General features: G+C 43.2%; 1 protein-coding gene and 1 non-coding gene across 4 annotated transcripts in view; both read right to left on the reverse strand.

The window, feature by feature from the left end:
• The window catches only part of LOC121572325 (CSC1-like protein 2), an 89,659-nt gene extending 68,537 nt beyond the window's left edge, over nt 1–21,122 (reverse strand). For all 3 annotated transcript variants that reach the window (XM_045226498.1, XM_045226497.1, XM_045226496.1), the window contains exon 1: nt 20,815–21,122. The gene's annotated coding sequence lies outside the window, so the exon portion shown is untranslated. The remainder of the gene's footprint in view (nt 1–20,814) is intronic.
• On the reverse strand, nt 13,796–13,866 carry trnar-ucu. The gene has a single exon. It is a non-coding gene; the product is annotated as a tRNA-Arg (tRNA).
• Nucleotides 21,123–22,359: the final 1,237 nt, after the last annotated feature.

Genomic DNA, 22,359 nt, shown 5'->3' on the forward strand with positions numbered 1-22,359 from the left:
TAATGAGCTCTCTCTCGCTCTTAAGAATGAAGAAGAGCTGGGAGGGGGAAAGAATATAACACATTTGGTCTTCCTCAGCAACCCACACTTAAGCCGAATTTAAATACAAATGAGTCGGGACAACAAAAGCTTCAACTTATGACAACTCAGCACCTCCCCCACATGGGCCAACATGCAATTTACATATCTTCTTTCAGCCCCAAGTTTGTTCTCTTATTTCTGTATTTGATGTGTGAACTTTTCTAATTCAGGGCTCATCTGTAAGAGACCTTGGTCTCAGTATGACTCCCTGATAAAATAAAGGTTACATAAAATAAATACATTGGTCCAAGTTATGGTCACCTGCGGCGTGCACAAATGCAACGTGATAGCAGGTCGGCCGACAAAGAATCTGGGTAAAAAAGCATCCGACCCGAGGCCAGACTGCCCGAACTCTAATTCACATATAAGTGACAATTATTAAAATCGGCTCACTCTGTTTTAATATGAATGGACCTTTCCTCTTTGTCACTGCAGACCAGAGAAATCCCTCTATTACCCACAGGCCTTTGCTTTCTCTCCTTCGCTCCCCACCTCAAAACACTCTCCCTCCCGCTTTCTTTCACTCCCCACTTCAAATTTTTCACAGATGTGACAATGAACACTCAATGGGCTGCCAGGGTCCAGTGGAAACATGGGACTCATGGTGGAGGACGTGGAAAGCCCTCAGCACATCCTAACATGGAAACCCCTCAGCCCATCCCAACATTGTCCCCCCAGTCCGGGTTGCGTGAGAACGAAGTGCTGTAAACGAAATAATTATCTTAGTCCATTCATATACGGAAGCTTCAGATACCATTCAAACAATTTCTGCTTGATTTAACTGCCAAGCAGAAGATCTTATGCAATAAAATTGCCTACCGGGATAGATAGAACAATAATTTTATTGAGTCAAAAGGCAAGATGTGGCAGGATACCATAATGAAGTCTATTTCTTACCACTACTCCACAGTGCATCCTTAACGTCTAATTTAGGCACATAAGTTACATTATATTATGAATGTGGATAAATACACTGAACAAAAATATAAAACGCAATACGTAAAGTGTTGGTCCCATGTTTCATGAGCTGAAATAAAAGATCCCAGAAATGTTCCATATGCACAAAACACGTATTTCTCTAAAATGTGTTGTGCACAAATTTGATTACATCCCTGTCAGTGAGCATTTCTCCTTTGCCAAGATAATCCATCCACCTGACAGGTGTGGCATATCAAGAAGCTGATTAAAGCATGATCATTACACAGGTGCACCTTGTGCTGGAGACAATAAAAGGCCACTAAAATATGCAGTTGTCACAACACAATGCCACATGAGTCTCAAGTTGAGGGAGCGTGCAATTGGCATGCTAACTGCAGGAATGTCTACCAGAGCTGTTGCCAGAGAATGTAATGTTAATTTCTCTACCATAATCCTCCTCCAATGTCGTTTTAGAGAATTTGGCAGTACGTCCAAGCAGCCTTAAAACCGCAGACCACTTGTATGGCGTTGTGTGGCCAAGCGGTTTGCTGTTGTCAACGTTGTGAACAGAACATGGTGGCGGTGAGGTTATGGTATGGGCAGGCATAAGCTACGGACAACGAACACAATTGCATTTTATCGATGGCAATTTGAATGCACAGAGATACCGTGACGAGATCCTGAGGCCCATTGTCGTGCCATCCATCTGCCGCCATCACCTTATGTTTCAGCATGATGATGCACGGCCCCAAGTCGCAAGGATCTGTACACAATTCCTGGAAGCTGAAAATGTCCCAGTTCTTCCATGGCCTGCATACCCACCAGATGTGTCACCCATTGAGCAAGTTTGCGATGCTCTGGATCGACATGTATGACAGCATGTTCCAGTTCCCACCAATATCCAGCAACTTCGCACAGTCATTGTCGAGGAGTGAAACATTCCATAGGCCACAATCAACAGCCTGATAATCTCTATGCGAAGGAGATGTGTCGCGAGGCAAATGGTGGTCACACTAGATATATGACTGGTTTTCTGATCCACGCCTCTACCTTTAAAAAAAAAAAAGGTATCTGTGACCAACAGATGCATATCTTTATTCCCAGTCATGTGAAATCCATAGATTAGGGCCTAATTTATTTATTTTAATTGACTGATTTCCTTATATGAACTGTAACTTAATAAAATCTTTGAATCTGCATGTTGCGTTTATATTTTTGTTCAGTAATAGTACGGTGTAAACAACTGTCCAGTGATTCAGTCAATTTGTACAAATCCTCACTTTCCTCCACCACAACAGCAGACCTGAAGAAATGTGCAGGAACTCACCAACAAATACTCAGTTGTTTTGGAATTACCAGTAGCATGGAGCATAAACAATATTGAGTAGACCAACATAATTCAATATTGAGCGATAACCAACAGGTTAATTATCTATTTTGAAGGATATAAAAAGAAATGCACTTCTCCAGCCCACGTAGACAGCAAGTAAATAAATGAAATATATAGAAGGACATCACATGGATAGCAAGCCGTAAATCCCAGTGTCACTGCTGACAACTATGTTCCCATTAACACAGGCCTGGTGCCTTGCGCCATAGCAAACTGTCAGGGTACAGCGACAAAATACAAACCCCATTACTCACCAACATCAAAAGGTTAGTGTGTGTGTGTGTCCTGCATCACAACCATATGTCTAGGTGTATGTGTGTTAGTGTTGTTCCATCCTTCACTGACACACTGCCAGGTTCAGCACCAATTTCTGAAGGACTGGCTGCTAGTGCTCACCCTCGGCCTACAGACCCAAATACTATTGATCCCCATACTTTCAACTGGAACAAGTTGTCTTCACTCACCATACTAAGCAGCTCCACTGTGGACTCAAAGATATTACATATTCAAGAGTGAAACAAAAAGGCAAGAAACCAACACTTAAATCCTGGTTCCTTATAGTTGTCAAACGATCCACTGGAGCTTCAGTTTGGGGACTGCCGGAAACACAAACATATGTGGTAAACACATTAATTCACATAAAACATTTGTGTGCATATTGAGCCATGTTCAAGGAGATGGGTTGCACCTGAGATGTCTTGGTGCCGAACCTGTCCAAAGCTGGCCAAACACCTCAGCCATGTCTTGTTCAAACCAGAGAGCCAATCGCGCTATCTGCTCCATAACCGAGCCAACAGCTACAGAGATCACATTTAATGTTAGATGGAAATAATAAGAACCAACAGCAACCATTGATAATTCTAGAAGCCGGGATGTGCTACCAAGCGCTGAATCAAAAACTATCAGTCAGTATCTCTTTCAAATGTGCAGATCGCCTGGAATATCTCCTGACATATATGATTCATACACTGCATTAAAAACACTAACGTCATACTGCAAGTCAAGACATCAGAAAAGCTGGATATGAGAGCCTTTTCAATACAACAATAGGTACACACCCTGTAAGGTGTACAGAGTGGGTGTATCCCTGACTAAGAGTGCCATATCCATAATACATAACAGTGCCATATGGTTGACACTTGCACATTACCAAATTGAACTTTAGCATTTAGTCTGGTCAACAGAGCACAAGTTTCTTATGACCAACCTGCCTCTGACCAGTGTTTGTGGGTTGGCGGATTGGGGGGGGGTATGCTGTCAACAACACTGCAATGGAATAGGAGACATAACACCGCATCAAACAGATGCAGATTTCACATAACAAATTACATTCATAGCCATTTATGAATACTAGTAGCCACTATACTCCCTCCATATAACATATACTTTATTTTAGAATGTATAATATTGAATTCTAGAAGTACTGTGTATCTATTTGTTTAGGCCAAAACAAGAACTCTACTCCAGTGGTATGTATACATGCCAATTATTTTTACAATCATTGCAATTTCTCAAAGGGAAACTGTGGTGGACCTTCATATAGCACCGGCTGCTCATTATCACATATCTGCACTGGGCATGTTCTTCTGGGAGAGTAAGATTATCTGCGCCAAACAGACAGCAAGTGTGCAACAAGGGAAAAGGAGCAGAGACGCGAAACATTTTCTAGGTAGCCTATAAAGAACAAATCCGCTTAACATGAGTGCAGTGCTTATCAACAAACACAGAAACATATCATAGAAGTCCCATGATTGTCCATGTATTTCTTACCACTTACATAGCCTGTTTGTACATTGTTCGTCTGTATCAGTATCGTAAACCTGAGTTATAGACTAGATTATAAATGTAAATTCTGCCCTCGGAACAACGTAAAGCTGACGCAGCCTAGTCAATGGGAAGGACATGCTGTAGTGAAATTTAACAAGTGCTGTGTTATGACTATGCACCCCTCTCCGACACAATTCTTATCTTCGCTCATTAGCTGCAGTAGATTGGGTCCCATGCAGGAGCTCGCTAAATGAATTTAAAGCTTTCTCTGTGTCCATTACACAGACCCAAGCTAACCAGTAAATTGACTTGAAAGGTAGAGCAGAGAGAGAAAACATGAGATAGTAAGACAAAAGAGAAAATGAGAGAGAGAATGAGAGAGAAAAAGAATGACAGAATTTAATGATATAAAATATTATAATCACCCCACTTGAAGAAAAAAAAAGGATTCTCCGTCCAATGCTTCCATGTCAGAAACACGGAGCCAATGGAAAGATGGATTGGGCGGTATCTAGATTTGTACCTTCTGAAAATCATACCTTTAAAGAAAATGTGTTTCAATGGTATTGGAAATCATACCTGCTGTATTTCAAAATACCCTGGTACACGGTATAATCTAATGCACGTGTTAAACTCATTCCACGGAGGGCCGAGTGTCTGCGGGTTTTCACTCCACCCTTGTACTTGATTGATTAATTAAGGTGACTAATTAGTAAGGAACTCCCCTCACCTTGTTGTCTAGGTCTTAATTGAAAGGAAAAAACAAAAGCCCACAGACACTCGGCCCTCCGTGGAATAAGTTTGACACCCCTGATCTAACGGGAAGGGACTTAATATAGATTGAAGAGTTGCATTCACTACCCAAAAGACAATAGGGTAAATGGATGATGATTGATGATCAACATACCGGCGGTGTCGGCTACAGACTACAAAATATTTAATCTAGTTATCATTTTGACAGACAAGCTATGGGCAGTAAACCATTTGAATACCTTATTATTTTATTGATTTACTTATTTTTTTATGTGACTAGGATATCACAATAAAGTCAAGACTTATTTCCAAATCATCCCACCCACATCAAATCAAATTTTATTTGTCACATGGGCCGAATACAACAGGTGTAGACCTTACAGTGAAATGCTTACTTACAAGCCCTTAACACTTATTTATCTTAAAATGCATTGTTGGTTAAGTAAAAAATAGATAACTAAAAAATAAAAACAACAAATAATTAAAGAGCGGCAGTAAAATAACAGTAGAAAGCCTGACTGTCCAAGCAGCAAGTTACCGTGTGTAGTACAGGCTAGCGTCGTCGTCGTCGGGTGTGTCTCTCTCTGGCGGGAGGTAAGCTTGGCTTATATACAGAGTTTGGGCTTTGTCGAGAAAAAGCTTAAACTATGTATTTAGATTGTAGTTAGGTATTGTAGGTAGTTATCGTGGGTTGTTGTATGTAATTATTGTAGGTTAGTATTGTATTCGGCTGAGCCCGGTGAAGCACGAAGCTAGCTAACCCACTACCTGGACTAGCTGGCGGGTAGCTACTGGTAACTATTTGCAACTGTAGATAGTTGTTTCACGCCTGAGAGTACCTGTAATTACGCCAGCTAGCTGCCTACAATAATTACATACAATAATGCCTGCGATTCAGCAGTTTTTCTAACCTCATTGTCTGAAGCGTTAACGTTAGGTAGTAAGTGGCTACTGTGCTTGAAATTTAGCTAGCTTGTTGCTACCTGGATAGCTGTTAAACAATGGCTGGAACGACCTAGCGAACAGACGCGAACTGGCTGAGTCAATTCAGTGGCTAGCTTTGCACTTGGCTAGCTAACAGTAGCTGCTAGGGGTACGTTATAACCTACATTTGTGTTTTGTTTTTACATACTGGTAGCCAGAATCGTTCAAGGGAATTCGGGACATGGGTGACTAGTTAATGTTAGCTTGGCTCTCTCTGAGTGTTCGTGCCGTGGGAGGGCTAGCTAGTATGCTAACTATTCTAGCTAACTAACTGGCTGAATAAGTTGACGACGGACTCGTTCAAGCTGTCGGGACTAACCCACAACGTTAGACACAGACACGAATGATCTGCTTGGCGTGTTGACACACTGGTGCTTTGTTGTGGCCGAGTATTGGTGCTAAACCGTGTTGTTGGAGTCCGGCATGCTAGTTGGCTGTGGCGTCATATGACTAGGTGCCCTGGACGATTTTCACGGAAGAATACTGTACCAAGTTAGCTAGCTGAATAAACTAAGTTAGTCTATTCCTAGAAAACATTGAACCGCTGTAGTTTACAACAATTATAGTTTCTGAGGTGGAAGTTGGGAGAGTTATATTTGGGTGTTTCAGTGAAACGTAAGTGAGGGAGGCCTTGCTCTCTCCTTTCCCAGATGTTTAGTTCATTTCATTCTGATCTCCTTTGCATTATTGTAGCCATTTTCTGTAGCCTGTCAACTATGCCTCTGTATATCCCTGTTCTCTCCTCTCTGCACAGGGCATACAAACACCTCACACCGAGTGGCTGCTGCCTCTCTAACCTGGTGGTCCCTGCACGCACCACCCACGTGGAGTTCCAGGTCTCAGGCAGCCTCTGGAACTGCCGTTCTGCTGCCAACAAGGCAGAGTTCATCTCAGCCTATGCTACCCTCCAGTCCCTCGACTTCTTGGCGCTGACGGAAACATGGATTACCACTGAAAACACTGCTACTCCTACTGCTCTCTCCTCGTCTGACCACGTGTTCTCGCATACCCCGAGAGCATCTGGTCAGCGGGGTGGTGGCACAGGAATCCTCATCTCTCCCAAGTGGACATTCTCTCTTTTTCCCCTGACCCATCTGTCTATCTCCTCATTTGAATTCCATGCTGTCACAGTCACTAGCCCATTCAAGCGTAACATCCTTGTCATTTATCGCCCTCCAGGTTCCCTTGGAGAGTTCATCAATGAGCTTGACGCATTGATAAGTTCCGTTCCTGAGGATGGCACACCCCTCACAGTTCTGGGTGACTTCAACCTCCCTACGTCTACCTTTTACTCATTTCTCTCTGCCTCCTTCTTTCCACTCCTCTCCTCTTTTGACCTCACCCTCTCACCGTCCTCCCCTACTCACAAGGCAGGCAATACGCTTGACCTCATCTTTACTAGATGCTGTTCTTCTACTAATCTCACTGCAACTCCCCTCCATGTCTCCGACCACTACTTTGTATCCTTTTCTCTCTCGCTCTCCTCCAACACTACTCACTCTGCCCCTACTCAGATCGTAATGCGCCGTCGCAACCTTCGCTCTCTCTCCCCCGCTACTCTCTCCTCTTCCATCCTATCACCTCCTCCCTCCAATCTCCTGATTCTGCCTCCTCAACCCTCCTCTCCTCCCTTTCTGCATCCTTTGACTCTCTATGTCCCCTATCCTCCCGGCCGGCTCTGTCCTCCCCTCCTGCTCCGTGGCTTGATGACTCATTGCGAGCTCACAGAACAGGGCTCCGGGCAGCCGAGCGGAAATGGAGGAAAACTAGACTCCCTACGAACCTGGCATCTTTTCACTCCCTCCTCTCTACATTTTCTTCATCTGTTTATGCTGCTAAAGCCACTTTCTACCACTCTAAATTCCAAGCATCTGCCTCTAACCCTACGAAGCTCTTTGCCACCTTCTCCTCCTGCTGAATCCTGGATGACTTAGTCAACCATTTTGAAAAGAAGGTTGATGACATCCGATCCTCTTTTGTTAAGTCAAATGACACTGCTGGTCCTGCTCACACTGCCCTACCCTATGCTTTGACTTCTTTCTCCCCTCTCTCTCCAGATAAAATCTTGCGACTTGTGACGGCCGGCCGCCCAACAACCTGCCCGCTTGACCCTATCCCCTCCTCTCTTCTCCAGACCATCTCCGGTGACCTTCTCCCTTACCTCACCTCGCTGATCAACTCATCCTTGACCGCTGGTTATGTCCCTTCCGTCTTCAAGAGAGCGAGAGTTGCACCCCTTCTCAAAAAACCAACACTCGATCCCTCTGATGTCAACAACTACAGACCAGTATCCCTTCTTTCTTTTCTCTCCAAAACTATTGAGCGTGCCGTCTTTAGCCAACTCTCTTGCTATCTCTCTCAGAATGAACTTCTTGATCCAAACCAGTCAGGTTTCAAGACTGGTCATTCAACTGACTAACTCTCTCTCCTCTGCTCTTGTCCTTCTAGACCTGTCTGCTGCCTTTGATACTGTGAACCATCAGATCCTCCTCTCCACCCTCTCCGAGTTGGGCATCTCCGGCGCTGCTCACTCTTGGATTGCGTCCTACCTGACAGGTCGCTCCTACCAAGTGGCGTGGCGAGAATCTGTCTCCACACCACGTGCTCTCACCACTGGTGTCCCCCAGGGCTCAGTTCTAGGCCCTCTCCTATTCTCGCTATACACCAAGTCACTTGGCTCTGTCATATCCTCACATGGCCTCTCCTATCATTGCTACGCAGACGACACACAACTAATCTTCTCCTTTCCCCCTTCTGATAACCAGGTGGCGAATCACATCTCTGCATGTCTGGCAGACATATCAGTGTGGATGACGGATCACCACCTCAAGCTGAACCTCGGCAAGACGGAGCTGCTCTTCCTCCCGGGGAAGGACTGCCCGTTCCATGATCTCGCCATCACGGTTGACAACTCCGTTGTGTCCTCCTCCCAGAGTGCGAAGAGCCTTGGCGTGACCCTGGACAACACCCTGTCGTTCTCCGCTAACATCAAGGCGGTGACCCGATCCTGTAGTTTCATGCTCTACAACATTCGGAGAGTACGACCCTGCCTTACACAGGAAGCGGCACAGGTCCTAATCCAGGCACTTGTCATCTCCCGTCTGGATTACTGCAACTCACTGTTGGCTGGGATCCCTGCCTGTGCCATTAAACCCCTATAACTCATCCAGAATGCCGCAGCCCGTTTGGTGTTCAACCTTCCCAAGTTCTCTCACGTCACCCCGCTCCTCCGCACACTCCACTGGCTTCCAGCTGAAGCTCGCATCTGCTACAAGACCATGGTGCTTGCCTACGGAGCTGTGAGGGGAACGGCACCTCCGTACCTTCAGGCTCTGATCAGTCCCTACACCCAAACGAGGGCATTGCGTTCATCCACCTCTGGCCTGCTGGCCCCCCTACCTCTGCGGAAGCACAGTTCCTGCTCAGCCCAGTCAAAACTGTTCACGGCTTTGGCACCCCAATGGTGGAAAAAGCTCTCTCACGACGCCAGGACAGCGGAGTCACTCACCACCTTCCGGAGACACTTGAAACCCCACCTCTTTAAGGAATACCTGGGATAGGATAAAGTAATCCTTCTACCCCCACTTACCCCACCCCAAATAAAAAATAAAAAAAATAAAAAAAACATGTAAAAAATGTGTAAAGTGGTTATACAACTGGCTATAAGGTGAATGCACCAATTTGTAAGTCGGTCTGGATAAGAGCGTCTGCTAAATGATGTAAATGTAATATATACAGGGGGTACCAGTACAGAGTCAATGTGCGGGGGCACAGGTTAGTCAAGGTAATTGAGGTAATATGTACATGTAGGTAGAGTTAAAGTGACTATGCATAGATAATAAACAGAGAGTAGCAGCAGCGTAAAAGAGGGGGTGGGGGGAACAATGCAAATAGTCCGGGTAGCCATTTGATTAGCTGTTAAGAAGCCTTTTGGACCTAGACTTGGCGCTCCGGTAATGTTTGCTGTGCGGTAGCAGAGAGAACACTCTATGACCAGGGTGGTTGGAGTCAATTACAATTTTTAGGGCCTTCCTCTGACACCGCCTGGTATAGAGGTCCAAGGCAGGAAGCTTGGCCCCAGTGATGTATTGGGCCGTATGCACTACCCTCTGTAGTGCCTTGAGATCGGAGGCCGAGCAGTTGCCATACCAGGCAGTGATGCAACCAGTCAGGATGCTCTCGATGGTGTAGCTGTATAATTTTTTGAGGATCTGAGGACCCATGCCAAATCTTTTCAGTGTCCTGAGGGGGAATAGGCTTTGTCATTTCCCCTTCACGACTGTCTTGGTGTGTTTGGACCATGATAGTTTGTTGGTGATGTGGACAGCAAGGAACTTGAAGCTCTCAACCTGCTCCACTACAGCCCCGTCGATGAGAATGGGGGCGTGCTCGGTCCTCTTTTTCCTGTAGTCCACAATAATCTCCTTTGTCTTGATCACATTGAGGGAGAGGTTGTTATCCTGGCACAACACGGCCAGGTCTCTGACCTCCTCCCTATAGGCGGTCTCATCGTTGTCAGTGATCAGGCCTACCACTATTGTGTTGTTGGCAAACTTAATGATTGTGTTGGAGTCGTGCCTGGCCATGCAGTCATGGGTGAACAGGGAGTACAGGAGGGGACTGATAACACACCCCTGAGAGAACCCCCATGTTGAGGATCAGCGTGGCAGATGTGTTACCTACCCTTACCACCTGGGGGCGGCCTGTCAGGAAGTCCAGGATCCAGTTGCAGAGGGAGGCGTTTAGTCCCAGGGTCCTTAGCTTAGTGATGAGCTTTGAGGGCACTATGGTGTTGAATACCGAGCTGTAGTCAATGAATAGCATTCTCACGTAGGTGTTCCTTTTGTCCAGGTGGGAAAGGGCAGTGTGGAGTGCAATAGAGATTGCATCATCTGTGGATCTGTTGGGGCGGTATGCATATTGGAGTGGGTCTAGAGTTTCTGGGATAATGGTGTTGATGTGAGCCATGTCCAGCCTTTCAAAGCACTTCATGGCTACAGACGTGAGTGCTACTGGTCGGTAGTCATTTAGGCAGGTTACCTTGGTGTTCTTGGGCACAGGGACTATGGTGGTCTGCTTGAAACATGTTGGTATTAAAGACTCAGTCAGGGACAGGTTGAAAATGTCAGTGAAGACACTTGCCAGTTGGTCACCGCATGCTCAGAGTACACGTCCTGGTAATCCGTCTGGCCCTGCGGCGTTGTGAATGTTGACCTGTTTAAAAGTCTTTCCCACATCGGCTACGGAGTGTGATCACACAGTCGTCCGGAACAGCTGATGCTCTCATGCATGATTCAGTGTTGTTTGCCTCGAAGCGAGCATAGAAGTAATTTAGCTCGTCGGGAAGGCTCGTGTCACTGGGCAGCTCGTGGCTGTGCTTCCCTTTGTAGTCTGTAATAGTTTGCAAGCCCTGACGAGCGTCAGAGCCGGTGTAGTACGATTCAATCTTAGTCCTGTATTGACGCTTTGCCTATTTAATGGTTTGTCTGAGGGCATAGTGGGATTTCTTATAAGCATGTGGGTTAGAGTCCCGCTCCTTGAAAGCAGCAGCTCTACCCTTTAGCTCAGTGCGGATGTTTCCTGTAATCCATTGCTTCTGGTTGGGGTATGTACGTACGGTCACTGTTTGGACGACATCATCGATGCAGTTATTGATGAAGCCAGTGACTGATGTAGTATACTCCTCAATGCCATCGGAATCCCGGAACATATTCCAGTCTGTGCTAGCAAAATAGTCCTGTAGCTTAGCATCTGCGTCATCTGACCACTTCTTATTGACCGAGTCACTGGTGCTTCCTGCTTTAGTTTTTGCTTGGAATCAGGAGGATAGAGTTATGGTCAGACTTGCCAAATGGCGGGCAAGAGAGAGCTTAGTATCTCTGTGTGTGGAGTAAAGGTGGTCTAGAGTTTGTTTTACAACTGGTTGCACATTTAACATGCTGGTAGAAATGAGGTAAAACGGATTTAAGTTTCCCTGCATTAAAGTCCCCTGCCACTAGGAGCGCCACCTCTGGATGAGCGTTTTCCTGTTTGCTTATGGCCTTATATAGCTAATTGAATTTTGTTGCATTACAACCTGTAATTTAAATGGATTTTCTATTTGGATTTCATGTAATGGACATACACAAAATAGTCCAAATTGGTGAAGTGAAATGAAAAAAATAACTCATTTCAAAAAAATTGAAAAAATAAATAATGGAAACTGGTGCGTGCATATGTATTCACCCCCTTTGTTATGAAGCCCCTAAATTAGGTCTGGTGCAACCAATTACCTTCAGAAGCCACATAATTAGTTAAATAAAGTCCACCTGTGTGCAATCTAAGTGTCACATGATCTGTCACATGATCTCAGTATATATACACACACCTGTTCTGAAAGGCCCCAGAGTCTGCAACACCACTAAGCGGCACCATGGAGACCAAGGAGCTCTCCAAACAGGTCAGGGACAAAGTTGTGGAGAAGTACAGATCAGGGTTGGGTTATAAAAAAATATCTGAAACTTTGAACATCCCACAGAGCACCATTAAATCCATTATTAAAAAATTGAAAGAATATGGCACCACAACAAACCTGCCAAGAGAGGGCCGCCCACCAAAACTCACGGTCCAGGCAAGGAGGGCATTAATCAGAGAGGCAACAAAGAGACCAAAGATAACCCTGAAGGAGCTGCAAAGCTCCACAGCTGAGATTAGTGTATCTGTCTATAGGACCACTTTAAGCCGTACACTCCACAGAGTTGGGCTTTACGGAAGAGTGGCCAGAAAAAAGCCATTGCTTAAAGAAATAAATAAGCAAAAACGTTTGGTGTCTGCCAAAAGGCATGTGGGAGACTCCCCAAACATATGGAAGAAGGTACTCTGGTCAGATTAGACTCAAATTGAGCTTTTTGGCCATCAAGGAAAATGCTATGTCTGGCGCAAACCCAACATCTCTCATCACAACGAGAACACCATCCCCACAGTGAAGCATGGTGGTGGCAGCATCATGCTGTGGGGATGTTTTCCCATCGGTAGCGACTGGGAAACTGGTCAGAATTGAAGGAATGATGAGCTAAATACAGGGAAATTCTTCTTCAACCATCTTCCCCTTAAACCATCTTCCAGCAGGACAATGACCCTAAGCATACTGCTAAAGCAACACTCAAGTGGTTTAAGGGGAAACATTTAAATGTATTGGAATGGCCTAGTCAAAGCCCAGACCTCAATCCAATTGAGAATCTGTGGTATGACAAAGATTGCTGTACACCAGCAGAACCCATCCAACTTGAAGGAGCTGGAGCAGTTTTGCCTTGAAGAATGGGCAAAAATCCCAGTGGCTAGATGTGCCAAGTTTATAGAGACATACCCCAAGAGACTTGCAGCTGTAATTGCTGCAAAAGGTGGCTCTACAAAGTATTTACTTTGGAGGGGTGAATAGTTATGCATGCTCAAGTTGGTTTTTTGTGTTATTTCTTGCTTGTTTCACAATAAATAATATTTTGCATCTTCAAAGTGGTAGGCATGTTGTGTAAATCAAATTATACAAACCCCCCCAAAATCAATTTTAATTCCAGGTTAAGGCAACAAAATAGGAAAAATGCCAAGGGGGTGAATACTTTTGCAAGCCACTGTACAAGGCCCAGTGCACTGCTTTTCTGCTTTTTTTAAAAACTACATGTATTTGAGTGTTTACCAGCATTTGTAACTTGTGTCTGATAATTATCAGTACAAAACAGTTAATCTGATAATACTTGTGGAATATAAAAATTACTTGCTTGATATAAATTATGTTTTCCAGTTTCTTGAAATACTTTGCAAATGCAACTTAAGTGAAAATGGAAATGGTCTATTCAATCCTTTTCCATTTTAGTAGACCCTCTTTTCCAGAGCAACTTACAGTATTGAGTGCATACATTTTCGTACTGGTCCCCCATGGGAATTGAACCCATAACCCTAGCATTAGAAGTGCCATGCTCTACCAACTGAGCCACATCACATCATCACAAACCACTTGACGTCTCAATGTACTCACTGTATTGTGCATAGCGCATTGTGTTTTTCTTCATGGTGATGGAAAGACTACAGGTACAAAACGTAGATGACCAGCCTATGTACAATACAGTAATGTTAATTTACATTTAGTGGTTTGTAAGGATGGTAAATTAATACTGCACAAAAAGTATTTAATATTTAAGAAAAATAATTTGATGTGGGTGTTTTGTGTCTTTGCCCATAACTTTGCACCTTTTGATAAAAATGTTTGAGGACATGGTTTTGTTCTTTATGGATTCCATTAGAATGACAATCGCAGAGAAAGGGACAGAGCAAAAACTCTTACAATTCCAACTTTTGAATCCTGCAAGATACTGTTCTTAATTATACAATACCTTTTATGCCAAACCTGAGATGCTGAAAAAATAAAATGTGCCCGTGCTACAGACATCTATATCGGTTCGCTAATACTAGTGAAGGTACATTTTAGTCATTTAGCAGACGCTCTTATCCAGAGCAACTTACAGTTAGTGAGTGCATACATTATTTTTGTATTTTTCATACTGGCCCCGCATGGGAATCAAACCCACAACCCTGGAGTTGCAAACGCCATGCTCTACCAACTGAGCTACATCCCTGCCGGCCATTCCCTCCACTACCCTGGACGACGCTGGGCCAATTGTGCGCCACCCCATGGGTCTCCCGGTCGCGGCCGGCTACGACAGAGCCTGGATTCGAACCAGGATCTCTAGTGGCACAGCTAGCATTGCGATGCAGTGCCTTAGACCACTGCGCCACTTTTTTGTAATTCATATATATATATATATATTTTTTGGGGGTGCTACAGCACCCTCAGCACCCCTACTTCCCTCGGCTATGGGAGAGTGCACTTTTTGTAAAACACAAAAGGACCACTGGTGTAGTGGAAGGTATACACAGGTATAAGCGTAGTGGAGATATGACTTATCAATTATGTAGTACAATAGAGAAATCATGCACAAAGTAGCCTACACAAATCGCAAAGCACATGAAATACTGTATATTCACATGCGTGCCACACACATAACCTAGTTTTAGCGGAATATCATCTGCAGGCAGCAAGAGCGCGCACCTCTCAACTGGTTTTGGCATGGAGCAGCCGGTAGGGTAGGATAAGACGTTTCAACTTATGATATCTACCAGTAAATGCTAACTAAGGCAACAATGGTTATGAAAACAAGGTATTGAAAAAGTTTGGTCCGAAGTGTTGGTTAGTAGGCTATTTATGATGCTCAATTGTCATCATGGCTGTTTGCATCAGGGGCATAGGCATGGATGGGCCTGGGTGGACACAGGCTCACCCAATCAGATTTATGTGGTTTAAGCATTGTTGTGAATTTAGAACATCACATTTTTATTATTATTTCTATTTAAAAACTTCTCCAGGCACCACTACAAAGACAGCAGTCACACACTGCATGATGTTAAAGGATAAGCAGTCCATTCACTGACATAAGCCAGTAGGTCCCAATCATAAGAATACAAAAATACAACCATCAAGCATTTCCCAATCGAAATTTACAAGTATTACTTCCCATTGCAAAAAACATTTAACGTTTAGCACACAAAGTAACCGGTGACCTAACATTTTCATGCAACAATGTTTCACACTAACAACAGCAAGTGTGCTGCAATTAAAAACACAGTTCCACTCACCAGATGATGATAATTTAAAACTTAACTTCTTGTTGAAAGTTATTTTTGAAAAGGGAGACACTAACAAATTAGCAACAACACCTGCTGCAGCCACTGCAAACAAGACGGCAACAAAAGCTAGCTAGACCATGGGAAAACTACTGCTCGCTACTGCGCAGTGACCTGTTGGCCTTCGAGAAGGCAGAAGTTTCCATAGGTTTTTGTAAAAACGGTCCCGCACATTAAGTCAAAATGTGATTGGTTGATTTCACGGTCACTTCAACATTTTGCTCCCTACTGTGTCTGGGTTAGTAATAATTTGTAGAGTAGCTCTATTTTCCCTCAGCATGCATTTTTTCACTTCTGAATGGCTAAAGAATCCATATGTTGTTCAGAAATATGAACAGAGAAATATTGGACATTTTGAACTCTTATTATGGTGGCGATTTGACAAAATTACAATCATGGTCTTGAATTGGACTCGCATTTTTCTGGTCTCGGTTTTGGACCCCTTGTCCCCCTTGTCTCAGTCTTGAATCGGTCTCGCTTTATGTGGTCTCGAAGACAACACTGCTAATATGTGATCAATTGTGATCCATTGAAGGGAAGCACCTTCATTACACACACAATCATTACATACTGTAAATCAAAAGGAGTCGATGTGTTCTGAAAGATGAGACATGGAGGATTATAATAAAGACCGCTTTGATGTCATACAAGCAAACCACAAAACCATGAGTCCAAATGTGCACTTCACATTTCCATATTTGAAAATGCAAAATTACAATCTGTTTGTCTGACGTGCCTTTGAAAGCCTAACACTAAGATTGTATTTTATAACTTAGCTAGCTGTGTTGACAATAGAATAAGCTTTCACGATGCCCACCTGACCCAGATTGTGATTCATAATGGAACGTTTTTGGATTGCATAAACAGTAATTTTGTGATGGTGGGGACATAGGGCAGTGTTCCAAACAAAAAGCCACAAGCGTGTTTGCTTAAGTTCCTCAATGGCAAAGCTAGGAGAGCTATAAAAAATAAAAGCACCTTATAGTTGAAGGCTCTTTCATTGAGTCATAAAAGTTCATTGAAATTACTTAGGAAATGTGCACAGTTTGGAGAGGTGTGGCCACCTGGAGAGAGCAGTTAGACCTCTCACTCAAACCCTTGTAATAGGTTTTTCTTATCTTGCACCTACTCCAAAATTTCAATGAATATTCTTATGTTACTGAATGTATTCAGAGTATTTTCAGATTCCGTTATTGAAAAGTACAGTAAACGTAAAATGCACATGAAGTCAACAGTGTAATGTTTGGATTCAGTCTTGTGTCAGGTTAACTGTTGTGTCCTCACCTTTGGTCTGATAATTTCCCCATAATCTCCAAACTGTTCTCTTTCAATTGCTACCATGGTCATGCATACAGTGCATTCGGAACATATTCAGACCCTTTGACTTTTTCCACATTTTGTTACGTTACAGCCTTATTCTAAAATTGATTAAATCAAATGTTATTATCAATCTACACACAATACCCCATAATGACAAAGCAAAAAAAGATGCATCCTGTTTCCATTGATCATCCTTGAAATGTTTCTACAACTTGATTGGAGTCCACCTTTGGAAAATTCAATTGAATGGACATGATTTGGAAAGGCTCACACCGGTCTATATAATGTCCCACAGTTGACAGTGCATGTCAGAGCAAACACCAAGCCATGAGGTCGAAGGAATTGACAGTAGAGCTCCGAGACAGCATTGTGTCGAGGCACAGATCTGGGGAAGGGTACCAAAAAATTTCTGCAGCATTGAAGGTCCCCAAGAACACAGTGGCCTCCATCATTCTTAAATGGAAGAAGTTTGGAACCACCAAGACTCTTCCCAGAGCTGGCTGCCCTGCCAAACTGAGCAATCAGGGGAGATGGGCCTTGGTCAGGGTGGTGACCAATAACCCGATGGTCACTCTGACAGAGCTCCAGAGTTCCTCTGTGGAAATGGGAAAACCTTCCAGAAGGACAACCATCTCTCCACCAATCAGACCTTTATGGTAGTGGCAAGACGAAGCCACTCAGTAAAAAAGGCACATAACAGCCCGCTTGGAGTTTGCCAAAATGCACCTAAAGGACTCTCAGACCATGAGAAACAAGATTCTCGTCTGATGAAACCAAGATTGAACTAACAAATCTACACACAATACCCCATAACGATAAAGCAAAAACAGGTTTTTAGATTTTTTAGCAAATTTATAAAAATATAAAAACTGAAATATCACATGTACATAAGTATTCAGACCCTTTACTCAGTACTTTGTTGAAGCACCTTTGGCAGCGATTACAGCCGAGTCTTCTTGGGAATGATGATACAAACTGTAGAGAGCGGAAAATAGCTGTGCAGCGACGCTCCCCATCCAACCTGACTGAGCTTGAGAGGATCTGCAGAGAAGAATGGGAGAAACTCCCCAAACACAGGTGTGCCAAGCTTGTAGCGTCATACCAAAGGTGCTACATTTACATTTTAGTCATTTAGCAGACGCCCTTATCCAGAGTGACTTACAGTTAGTGAGTGCATACATTTTTTTCATACTAAAGGTGCTACAACAAAGTACTGCGTAAAGGGTCTGAACACATATGTACGTGATATTTCAGTATAATTATTATTTATTTTTTTTACATTGGAAATTTCTAAAAACCTGTTTTTGCTTTGTCATTATGGGGTAGTGTGTAGATAGGTGGGGGGGGATAGGGGGACCATTTAATACATTTTAGAATAAGGCTGTAACGTAACAAAATGTGGAAAAAGTCAAGGGGCCTGAATACTTTCCAAATGCACTGTATATATACATAATTATTCAGACCCTTTACTCAGTACTTTGTTGAAGCACCTTTAGCCTTTAGTGTTCTTTTTTTTAAGGTGGTAGATCTGCTTTAATATTGCAGATAGATTGTAACTTCCATCAATGTAATTGTCTGCATCACCTCCAATAGGTTTTTTTACAAATATATATAAATACATACATACATACATATAAATACATACATATATACACACACATATCCTTTAAAATATATATATATTTCCCTTTATTACTTTCCATTTCATCACACCAGAGAACCTTGTTTCTCATGGTCTGAGAGTCTTTAGGTGCCTTTTGGCAAACTCCAAGCTGAGGAGTGGCTTCCGTCTGGCCACTCTACCATAAAGGCCTGATTGGTGGAGCACTGCAGAGATGGTTGTCCTTCTGGAAGGTTGACCCATCTCATATACATACATATATACATATACGTCATTTAGCAGACGCTCTTATCCAGAGCGACTTACATGAGCAATTAGGGTTAAGTGCCTTGCTCAAGGGCACATCGGCAGATTTTTCACCTAGTCGGCTCGGGGATTAGAACCAGCGACCTTTCGATAACTGGCACAACGCTCTTAACCACTAAGCTACCTGCCGCCCCACAGAGGAACTCTAGAGCTCTGTCAGAGTGACCATCAGGTTATTGGTCACCTCCCTGACCAAGGCCCTTCTCCCCTGACAGCTGAGTTTGGTCAGGCGGCGAGCTCTAGGAAGAGTCTTGGTGGTTCCAAACTTCTTCCATTTAAGAATGATGGAGGCCACTGTGTTCTTGGGGACCTTCAATGCTGCAGACATTTTTTGGTACCCTTCCCCAGATCTGTGCCTCGACACAATCCTTTCTCAGAGCTCTACGGACAATTACTTCGACCTCATGGCTTGGTTTTTGCTCTGACATGCACTGTCAACTGTGGGACCTTATATAGACAGGTGTGTGCCTTTCCAAATAATGTCCAATCAATTGAATTTACCACAGGTGGACTCCAATCAAGTTGTAGAAACATTTCAAGGATGATCAGGCTCAATTTCGAGTCTCATAGCAAAGGGTCTGAATACTTATGTAAATAAGGTATTTCTGTTTTGCATACATTTCTAAAAACCTGTTTACGCTTTGTCATTATGGGGTATTGTGTGTAGATTGTTGAGTTTTTGTTATCCATTTTAGAATACGGCTGAAAAAAATGAAGGGGTCTGAATACTTTCCGAAGGCACTGTATATACTAAACAAAATTATAAACACAACCTGTTAGTGAGCATTTCTCCTTTGCCAAGATAATCCATTCACCTGACAGGTGTGGATTATCAAGAAGCTGATTAAACAGCATGATCATCACACAGGTGCACCTTGTGCTGGGGACAATAAAAGGCCACTAAAATGTGCAGTTCTGTCACACAACACCACATATGTCTCAAGTTTTGAGGGAGCGTACATTTGGCATGCTGACTGCAGGAATGTCCACCAGATCTGTGTCCATTTCTCTACCATAAGCCGCCTCCAACATCGTTTTAGAGATTTTGGCAGTACGTCCAACCGGCCTCACAACTACAGGCCACGTGTAACCACACCAGCCCAGGACCTCCACATCCGGCTTCTTCACCTGCGGGATCGTCTGAGACCAGCCACCCGAACAGCTGATGAAACTGAGAAGTATTTCTGTCTGTAATAAAGCCCTTTTGAGGGGAAAAACTGGGCCTGACACCCAAGTGGGTTGGCCTATGGCCTCCCAGGCCCACCCATGGCTGCACCCCTGCCCAGTCATGTGAAATCCATAGATTAAGGACTACTGAATTTATTTCAATTGACTGATTTCCTTATATGAACTGTAACTCAGTAAAATTGTTGTTTATATTTTTGTTCTATATATTTTTTTTTCTTTTCTAAATGACGAAATAGTAGATCAACTTACCTCAGAATAGTTTTGTTAGTGACTTAAAAAATGTAGATGAGATACATAACTCGAGTAGTGGCAGGAAAGTAGTTTCTGTGAGAATTACAGGGGGTGTTAGTTACACTATGCTGCTAGATGGAGATTACAATATCTGTCTAGAAGCTGGGCTAGTCAAGACTGTTCCGCTCACTGGATCCTACAAAGCCTTTATGCAAAGACAGTTCAGCGCAAAATCATTTTAAATGCGGTTATTTTCTTGGTACATCAATTAGGTCATATGACACGACGTTGTTTGTTATTGAAATAATTAATCAAATAGTCTAGGCTACTATAACATTTGATATAAAATAGGTTATCCCTCAACTAGCCTATAGGCGTGACAGGCCCAGAGCACAATAGTGCGAATGCGATTCTGCATGATTGCTGCGCTGCGTCAACATTTTTAAACACGTGAACACTCGCAATAGTCTATATTGTATGTAGGTCTTTACCTTCATGCCATATGTCAAAACAAATTAAATGAAGCTGCAGCGTCTTTTACCTGGCAATCCAATTTGATTTTCCGTTCGCGTCTTCTCTTGCTCAAATGGCAATATCCCAAACGAGATAGGCTAAATATATCCTTACAAATCCACCACCAAGGTGACGAGGTCTGGAAACCAAGCAATCAGCCTCACGAGAGTTAGCTACTGAGAAGCGTCAGAAACACATTCGAAATCCATTAAGGGCTTTTTGTTGCAAAAGTTTAAAAAGCGGCGAATTGCTTCACAGTCCCTTTGAACGACAGCGAAAATGGACGCGGACGCTCCGGGAATATAAATACCGGCAATTAGAAGCCCGACGTATTCCATTGTGAGCCTCTTTTCCAACAATAAACACTAGGTAGCGACAAAGTAACACTTCCGTTTGGTTTTCAGAATAAAAGTCCCCTTATCCAGCAACGCATGCAAAGGTATTTTGCAAAGTGTGACTGTCAGTGTCCACAGGCATTTTGTAAAGTGTAATTTGATTTATTTCCTATTAGTTACACCTCATTGGAATCATTGGAACACATCTGTTTTATTTACTTGAACTCTTAAGGACAAAATAAACATTGTCTCAACTAAAAACCAGTCCAGTCAGCTCACCGAAACCGAATTGTATTAGTATGGAAGTTGCAAATGACAAAGTGGCAACTGCATGCTTAGGGAGTGCCACTTCCACACAATTCGGAAGGGCAAACTCAGGACCTCTGCCTCGCAAGCACACATGACCGCCCTCCTAGAGCGTTCCAACCCATTGCACTTCCAAAAAATGCCTATTTCAAGAGCAGTTATTTCTTGATTTATACTGAATTGATTTATAATGGTGGGAATTAATGATTTCTGAGCTCTGGTGGTTTTGTAAAGATGGACTCTGCATCGGCGGCCTGATGGTGGGAGCTGGTTGAGTGTGTGTGTCAGGTTGGAGGCAATTCTCGCTTCTGCCCTCACTATTCTCTCCAAGAACATCACTTCCATGTTCTTAAGATTAACTCCACTGATTTTGCTTGACAGCTTTACTATTTTGTGTAGTTTTTATTTTATTTTTATGGATAGGCTTGGAAACAGAAAGTGACAACACTCTGAACAAGATGTGTAGAATATGGTTGTTATTATTTTATTGACCTGATATTTAATTCATATCCTCATGAAATACAGTCGTTGTTGTCCCTTTTTGTATATCTGTTGTGTGTTTGCAGTCCAGGAGAGTTTTGAGTAAACTATAGTTCCAAGATATTTGTATTGCTCAACTGATTCTGAGTCAATGTGAATGGGCCCGGTATCATCTTTTATAGATCTGAAGTTTGTCTGTTTTCCTTTTACCATTGGGTGAAGTACGTTATTTCTGTCCTGTAGTCATCCTCGGACCCCTAGGTGTGTTCCCAGGTTTGTACAATATGCTTTCTAAATGCTACTAAAGGCTGTACAAACCCAAAAGCCTTGTTTTCACCTTGCGCTAATGTGGTTTTCATTATCTGATCAAGATGATCCAAGCAAGTTCTGTCACGTTTACACATGGTAATAAAATGTGTCTGTTATCTGTCCACTGTGTCCACATTGTGACC

This window comes from Coregonus clupeaformis, chromosome 17, assembly GCF_020615455.1.
Source record: "Coregonus clupeaformis isolate EN_2021a chromosome 17, ASM2061545v1, whole genome shotgun sequence".
Lineage (NCBI taxonomy): Eukaryota > Metazoa > Chordata > Actinopteri > Salmoniformes > Salmonidae > Coregonus > Coregonus clupeaformis.